Genomic DNA, 8880 nt, shown 5'->3' on the forward strand with positions numbered 1-8880 from the left:
AAGAGAGGGAGTTCTTTATGAGAAGCTGTTGCCGCTCTTTTTGCTTCTCATGGACAGCAAAAACCCCACGTGTTGGTTGTGCGTGGCAACCCATTAGACGGGCGGTACACTGTGGTCTGACCAGTAGACCGCCAAATCTTACATACATTCATCTGTTATTAGTAAAGATTAAGGAGAAAATGTCTAGTTTAGAGTTACCAAATACGGAACCAGTTTATTTTGGCGGATAAAAATATGATAAAGGATTCAGATTTTTTTCTTCTGACTTTTAACTGACTATAAATTAAGAGATTCATGGTGACTTCTAAAAATTCATTATCTAATATATATATATATATAAACAGCCTTTTAAAGATATCAATTTATGGATAGTAAAATTTTCTTTCTGAGTTTCAACAGTTTTTTTTTTATTTTAAAGATGAGAGTTTAATCACTGTTTGCAGTGATATTTAAATTTCATTGTTCATCAGATTTCAATCGCTTAATTTTCTTCTATTGTTATAGGCGAAGGGAAAAAAAATGTACTTAATATCTTAACAAATTTATTGAGAAATAAAGAAGTGAAGTTGCATCATCGCGAATGTTAGAAAACAGATAAATCGCAGAGATGAATTTTTAATAGCATTATGATGTGGTGGAATTGGATTCAATAAGGAATGTCAATATGAACAATAAACTGAATATAAGTTTGTTAAAATAATATGGATATTTGATGTTTTGAGTCTTAAAAACACTTTAATGTGTGAGTTGTAAATCTCATACAGTCGTTGGAAAAAATATATCAGCACCGTAACCCTAAGAAAAAATTTTTCAAATGTGGAAAACCACCCTTAATGGTAGCAAGCGAGGAGAGCAAGTTTTTTAGGAAAAATTTGAACACTTGGATTTTGCAAGGGAAATAAAATAGTCCTCTTCACATGAAACAAATTATTTATTTACATTAATTAATTCACACAAAACAAATTGTTTATTTACGTTAAATTATATAAAATATTTACATAATGCACAATTACAGATTAATAAAACATATTATTTCTTTATACACTATTTTACACTGCCACCCTCAAATCCTATGAGTAAACACGTGTCTGCCTTCGAAATGTGACTTGAGTCTTTAGGGTCAAGTCCACTGGCGACATTTCATTGGGATCAAAATCACTTGCATCACAGGATGATATTGGTGCTGAGATTCATTCGGAGCCCAATAATTGTCAGGTGCTGGTGGTAATTCAAGAGAAATAGTCGATGGTTGATGCACGAAAGGTCTTTCGATTTGAATTTGACAAGCAGATCCCATGGAAGACATTCAACAAATTTCCTTTTCAAAATTAGTTAAATTATTAATTCTTTCTAGTGGAATGTTCTGCTGCAGAATGCTCAACTATTCTTCGATGGTCTCCATTGGTTCCTGGAAAATCAATAGTACCTCTGGTGAATAGGCAGGCTCCGAGGCTTGTTGCATCTGGGCAGGCTATGAATCTTGTTGCCTGTGGACACTTTCAGGTGGTGGATTAAATACAGGCTCCGGTGGTTGGACTGGCATTAACACATTTCTTCATGAATTATTTAACCCTTCTCTCCTCATGAGGCTGCATTTCATGCATTGGTGAAGAGATAAATTGTAGCCCAGCAACATATAATGTCTATCTAACCCTTGCACATCCTCCCATGCCATCATATCCACAGCGCACAAAGTTTTTTGAACTGTTAAAATCATCTCGGGTGACACAACATATACAAAGTGTGGGTGCACAACGTATTTGTCGTAAAAGTACTGATCTTGCTCCACAAAACTCCTTCGCACCATGATGGGTTTGGGCTTGCACAGCAAACTTTTACTAGGTAGATGGAAAATTAGCATCGGTGCATTCGATATTTGAAATATGAGGCCTTCCCCACGAGGCACAGTCCACAAGCCATAGTTGCTTGACAATGAGTATGTTGTCCAATTTGAAGCTAAGTGTCTTTGGTCGGAATTTTTCTTCTCGTGGGTCGGGCTCAGTTTCAGCTTCTTGGCCACCCGAGACTATTTCACATTAGAGTCAAAGAAATTTACATGTTTGCATTTCATCACAGTCCTCTTGAAATTGTCCACGTGCAAGGAATTTGCAGTCCAGACTTTGACTTGATGATGGAATATTCGGTGTGCCGAATGAGATAAAAGCAATTATCCGACCCTGCAACATGAGGGCTTCAAACGGTCCCCATTTTCCAAGGTGAGATACAGCCACAAGACTTTCCGATTTCTTTGTTGGAAATGCATCCATTGTTGTCAAGAGCTGAGAGAGCAGGGAGTGAGAGAGTAGTCCAAACAGTCGACATACATGATGGGACAGGGCAACAAAACTTTCAGATCATTTAGTTGGAAATGCACCCATGGCTGATGAAAGCAGAGAGAGAGCAGTATGGTAGAGTGTCAATAAGGTTTACTTACCTGGAAGAGATGAATATGCTTAGTGGTAAATTCCAAATATGGAAAGACATAAACTCAATAGGAATATACTTAGTGATGATTGGAAAATTTTAAATATAACTATAGATGGGTAAATGGAAGAGGGGAGGATAGGCAAAACTTCAAAGTTGACAAATATTATCCCCAAAATGGAACTGTTTCTTGAGGAATATTGAAAAACTCTAATTAATGTAGTCAGTGACAAGAAATGCAAGAGAGAAGAAAATATAAAACTCCAAAGTTAGTGAATATTATATCCAAAAATGGTACTCTTGCTAGGAAAATTGAAACACTTGAAATAATGTACTCGTAATATGTAACACATGTAATAATGTTGAAGTAATGTACTCAGATGGTAAGATATTTTATACAGAAACATTTTCAAAGCAAAGCTACCAATAAACTCGGGTCGATTTAAAAAAAGAACATTTTTAACCTGAAAGATGTTAAAACGGTTTTTTTATACCTGATTCGGTTAGCACAAGAAAAAAAAAATTGGTCAAGAATATGTTTGCTATTGTTAAACATGCATTATTTTTATTTATTCATGAAATATTAATTTTGTTTATTATTAACACAAATTGGAACACATAAATAATTTCCTATTTACAAGCATTGTAATTAAGGCCTTTTTATGATTATTTATCTAATACATAGCATCATATTCACATGAAACAAAATACACTCATGAGAGTCAAGTGCCAAATTTTACAATTAAATCTCTCCATTCCAGGAACAATCCCCTCGACTGCTGGAGAGATACAGTATTTAAATTTGCATAAAAACCAGGGCCTTTTGTAGGCTCTAACCCAGGATTTGAATTTGTTGTATTAGGTACAGTCTCTGATGTGGATGGTGACTCTTAACAAGGTTCCTCTGGAATTATAGAAATAACATATTATTTTAAGACTGGAGTATATCAGTTATAACAGTATGGATTTTAAACATGAACTGCTGAATAATACATCCAAACTTCTGTATAAACAAGAATTAAGCACAATGTAAAATTTCAACTCAGTAGATCTATTTTAACACTTTACCGACCGGTAGCGGTTCGAACATACTATGCCATTTCACCGCCCGCTCAGCTGCACCCAGCTGCACTCGAGAAAACGACAGCTGAATTTTTTTCAGGGCATGCTGAATTGGTGGAAAACGTAGTCACCACAGATCGGTCAAAAGTCGATTAATCGACGACCGGTCGGTAAGCGCTGGGGAGCAAACGTCGAATAATCGACGGCCGGTCGGTAAAGTGTTAACACTACTTTCAATATAATTCCAAATTATTTCAATTTTTAAGCTTTTATCTGGGTTAATGCCTTATTCTAACAACTTTGAAATTTTGTAGCCTGTTCTTCCAAAATAAAGCAAACAATAAAAAAAAAGGATTATACATGTTCATGTTTTCCTGGATTAATTTTGTATCAGTCTCCTACTCAGCTTTGTGAATTCTGTTAATTCTAAGTTTGAAAATTGTCGTGGCTACCTTATATTGACACAACAAATTATAATCACTTAAAAAAATTCCATTTCTTCTTTCTTATTCTTAATCTTATTTCTTATTCTTATTTCTAATTCTACTTTCTTAGTGAAATCTTTCAACGTATACCTTATAATTTCTTTTATAAAAAGTTTATATAAAATATAAAAAAATTAATAATTTTCAAGATGTTAAGAGAAAAAAATCAATTATTTCAGTTAATAGCAAAGCAATATCTAAACAAAAATAACTTAAGCATCCATTTTGAAGATTTGTTCTATATTATCACTTGCTCAAAATATTGATAATCTTAAATCTTTTGTAATGAACTTATGAGCCTAATTATGCAATCAGCAATTTACATGATGATAGAATTAGGGATGACTAATATTTTACGAGCGGTTATTACGTAAACAATATCATAAAGTCACAAATACCAGTGATCAATACTTTTCAAAGAGGGGTGTGATTCAAATCCTTGATGCGATCTTACTGGTGATATTTCGATTATAGGTTTTTGATAACGATAGAAAGTAACAATCGATACGATCTGTACAATGGAAGCTCTCGAACGAAACAGAAAGGAGAAATCTGTGAATGTGTTAAAAAGTGAACGGACCGGTTATTCTTATTACCGTATTCTGGCGTTTGCGACGCGCGAGGATAGAACCTGGGACCTTATGGTTCGTAGTCTAGTAACATGATCATGATACCAAAGCAATTGCTCGGGTAGCAAAGTTGTTCACTGGTTTATATGCTATTCACCACAGTATCAGTGAATTGCATATCACCGAAATTTACCCCCCTCAGGAGCTCACCTTCTTTAGGTGAGTACGGGCTTCCCAACTCCGAGGGACCCAGTGATCTCTACTCCCTTTATTTTTATTCTCATCTACGCCTCCTGCTGTCCGCTTATTTCTTCTATCCCTCAACGGCAAGCGAGGGAGCTCTCCATGAGAAGCTGTCACCGCTCTGTTTGCGTCCTGCTTCTCATGGACAGCCCAAAACCCCACATGTTGGCCGTGCGTGGCGACCCATCAGACGGGTGATGCACTGTGGTCCCCGGTGTATCAATCGGTCGGTAGCTGGCCACCTGAGTGGTTAGTCTGCTTGGGATCAAGCGAAAGGGTCATCTTCTGGGGCTCTGCGTTAAGGGTGGTAGACGTTCCTGGAAGTGGCTCTTAGCGTATAGGTTTTGATTAGCATCAGGGTAAGTGCCGAGGCTGGGAGTGCCTAGACCGGTGGCTGCCTTCCCTTGTTGGGCTCCGTGGTGGGCGGTGCCGTCGAAACCCGAATATGAATTGTACTTCGCATGGGTCTTTTCGAAACATCTTTGTCCGGATATTCGATTACTGAAAATACTTCTTTTATCATCTTAAACACTGACAAAACCTTCCATAAAGTCTCGCCTTTTCTGATTCAGAAACTTACCTCAACCATTGGAGAAGTCAAAGATACCAAGAAACTTAAATCTGGGGATTTATTGATTGAAGCAGTCACAAAATCACAAATATCTGTACTTAAAAATTTTAAGTATTTAGGAGAATTTCCTGTGGAAACATATGCTCATAAATCATTAAACTATTGCCGTGGTGTTATTTCCGAACTTGACCTCGAATCTGTTTCAGAGTCTGAACTTGTAAGCGAATTAAAAAGCCAAAAAGTTTGTGAAGCCCGCCGAATAAAAATAAAACGTAATGGTCAACTAATTCCAACGAAGCACATAATTTTTTGTACTCCTCAGCTTCCGAATAGAATGTCCTAATTTTAATCATCATCATTTGAGATTTTTTAATGCTTCATCAGTGGATATGCAAATGCTTGTAGGGGAACATCCCCACAAAAACCTTTTTAAAATTTTTAAAAGCAACTGGATTTTACCATTTTATTTAACATTTAACTTGTTTACAATTTTAAGAGTTACTGCTTTGTAATTTTATCAGTGTTTATTTAATCAACTGTAGGATGTAAAGTCTAAGACTATATTTTAACCATATGTCTGGCGCAGTATAGTCAGATATGGCTCTTGCGCCAATAAACACCAAAATCCAATCCAATCCAATCCAATCCTCAGCTTCCGAAAATTATTCTTGCTGGTTATGCACGATATAAGGTTCGCCCTTATATTCCTACTCCTTTACGATGTTTTAACTGTCAGAAGTTCGGCCATTCGAAAAACGATTGTCGAGGTAAACAGACTTCTTCCGGCTGTGCATCATTCGGACATTCGAGTACAGAATGCAATGCAGATCCCAAATGTGTTAATTGTGATAAACCCCACACCTCAGATTCCAAGGAGTGCAATAAGTGGAAAATGGAAAAGAAAATTCAAGAGTTCAAAGTAACTAAAAATTTATCATATTCTGAGGCAAGGAAACTTGTGTATCCCCAACCTTCTAATACATCAGCTTCATTACCATACTCACAAGTAGTCAAAAATACTATTTATGGTTGTACTCAGACAGATGAAAAATTAACTCGAGTTGTTTGTCCTCCACTTACAAAGTTACAACCTTCAACAACTAATAAATCGGAGCCAGATACTAATCCATGTACTCCCGTTATTACTCAAAACCTTCCTTCACGAACTTCAAAGGATCTTAAGAAAAAAGGAAAATCAAAATATGAAGTGAGAACTGAAAAAAACGGAAAATAAAATGTCCCCAGTTTGTAAACAAACAAACCTTTCGAAACTTGCATTTGATCCAGCATTTGGTGAAACTGATGTTCCTCAGCCAACTGGTTATGAACGTGAAACTACTAATGTCCCATCCAGTGAAATACCACAAGACCTACATTTAAAACTGTTACACATAAGACAAAATATAAAAAAGATCAAAATTTTGAAAATATATCGAATTCTAAATTCTGGAAGACTTCACCTCGACAAGTCTCATAATCTATGCCAGTTTCTAATTTTAGCTCTTCGCAGACCATAAATTCCAAATCATCTGATAAAATGGATGAAACCAACTCTCTGAGCTTGAAACCATGTCCACAGATAAGCCCAACCAAAATACTGACACCGAAATAGAATCGGATAATGCTATTGAATACAACCCTCACGAAACAATTGATGAAACCCCACCTGCTCCGGAACCTTCTACCGATTTCACCGCAGTTGATAAAACTGTTTTTAGGCAAAGTCCCCAAAAATGTACGGTTCAATGTGTTGGTCTTAAAAAATTTTACAATGAATCTTTAAATACACTTATTCATAACAAATACAGTAGACTCCCGATTATCCGCGGGCGGGTTATACGAAGAGCAATTTTTTTTTTTTTTTTTTTTTTTTTTTTGTACAAGCGTAAAGCAAAGAAAATAAAAATGTTCACAAAACTGAACGAAACGTTAAATTTGCTAACATCGTGCTTATTTATGGCAAAAATATCCCAGGTCTTCTCGGAATTTTCCCCTCAAGCAAACCTAAGAAGCAAACACAAATGACTGATTTCTTCAAAAAGGTGTAGTTTTACAGTTATGCATTTGTAATTACATAATACATTACAGTATTAAAACAGTACATATGTATTAATTTTTCTGTGCATCCTTGACGCCTTCCGTAAGTACAAAGCACTTTTCTGTTTTCATTAACAAAATGCATTTTAGGTTAATTTGGAGTGATATACTAAAATATTAAGCGTTAGTTAAACATTTCCTGCTGTTTATTTTACGTTTTATTGTACATAAAACGATTTTTCAAAGTTGGAATGCCTGTTTTCTCTTTTGCTATACCCCTTTTTAGCTTTTTTCGGATTATCCGCGATTTTTGTTATCCACGGCGACCGCGCCACCCAATTCCGTGGATAATCGGGAGTGTACTGTGCATAAAAAAATATCGAATAAAAAGATTACAATGAATTTTTTAACTTGGTTTTGTGATATATTGTATCTGTTTCCATGTTATCAGATTTGCATTTTCACGTTTTAAATTTCATTGATATTTTAATCTCTTAACACGAGATCTTTAATCTTTATCACGAGAATTTGTAATTTTAAATTGTATGTCTGAATTGTACTTGACATCATTTTTAATACCATATGTCTGGCGCAGTATGGGGTTTATCTACCATAAGCTTGGCGCAGCATAGCCAAACAGGGTTCTTGCGCCAGAAAAATCCAGTCAACCAACCAACCAACAACACCAAAATTTAACGGAGCGGTGACTTCACTGGAAAGTGTGAAATAGGGATGACGAATATTTTACGAGCGGTTATTACGTAACCAATATCAAAAAGTCACAAATAAAGTGATCAATACTTTTCAAAGAGAGGTGTGATTCAAATCCTTGATACGATCTTACTGGTGATATTTCGATTACAGGTTTTGGATCACGATAGAAAGTAACAATCGATACGATATCACTGAAATTTACCGGAGCAGTGACTTCACTGGAAAGTAACAATCGATACGATCTGTTCAATGGAAGCTTCCGAACATAACAGAAAAGGAGAAATCTGTGAACCGATTGAAAAGTGAACGGACCGGTTATTGGAATCATCGTATCACTGAATTGCATATCACTGAAATTTTTCGGAGCGGTGACTTCACTGGAAAGTGTGAAGTCGCCGCTTCACTTCATGAGAGTAACCGGTCATATGTGTTCTGGTAATTACTGGTATTCGTATGTGTTGATGCACTGTTCCACACAAATCGTTCTTAATTGCTTGTGATTTAACTTTGCATATATTCCAATTACTGCTGGCGCCATCTATTGATAGAATATAGAACTAAAGTAAACAATTTAAAGAAATGACATTTATATTTAATTCAAATTTTTCAGAAAATGGTTTACTCCAATACAGAAATCAAATAGTTTTGAAAAAAATCAAATTCAAGAAGTAAGCTGAAATGGATAAGTTAATTGAATCCCACGTTACTTAAATTAGCAAATTAAGTATTAATTACAATTAATAAATTTTATATTTAATATTAAATAATAATTTTA

Source organism: Argiope bruennichi, chromosome 6, assembly GCF_947563725.1.
Source record: "Argiope bruennichi chromosome 6, qqArgBrue1.1, whole genome shotgun sequence".
Classification (NCBI taxonomy): domain Eukaryota; kingdom Metazoa; phylum Arthropoda; class Arachnida; order Araneae; family Araneidae; genus Argiope; species Argiope bruennichi.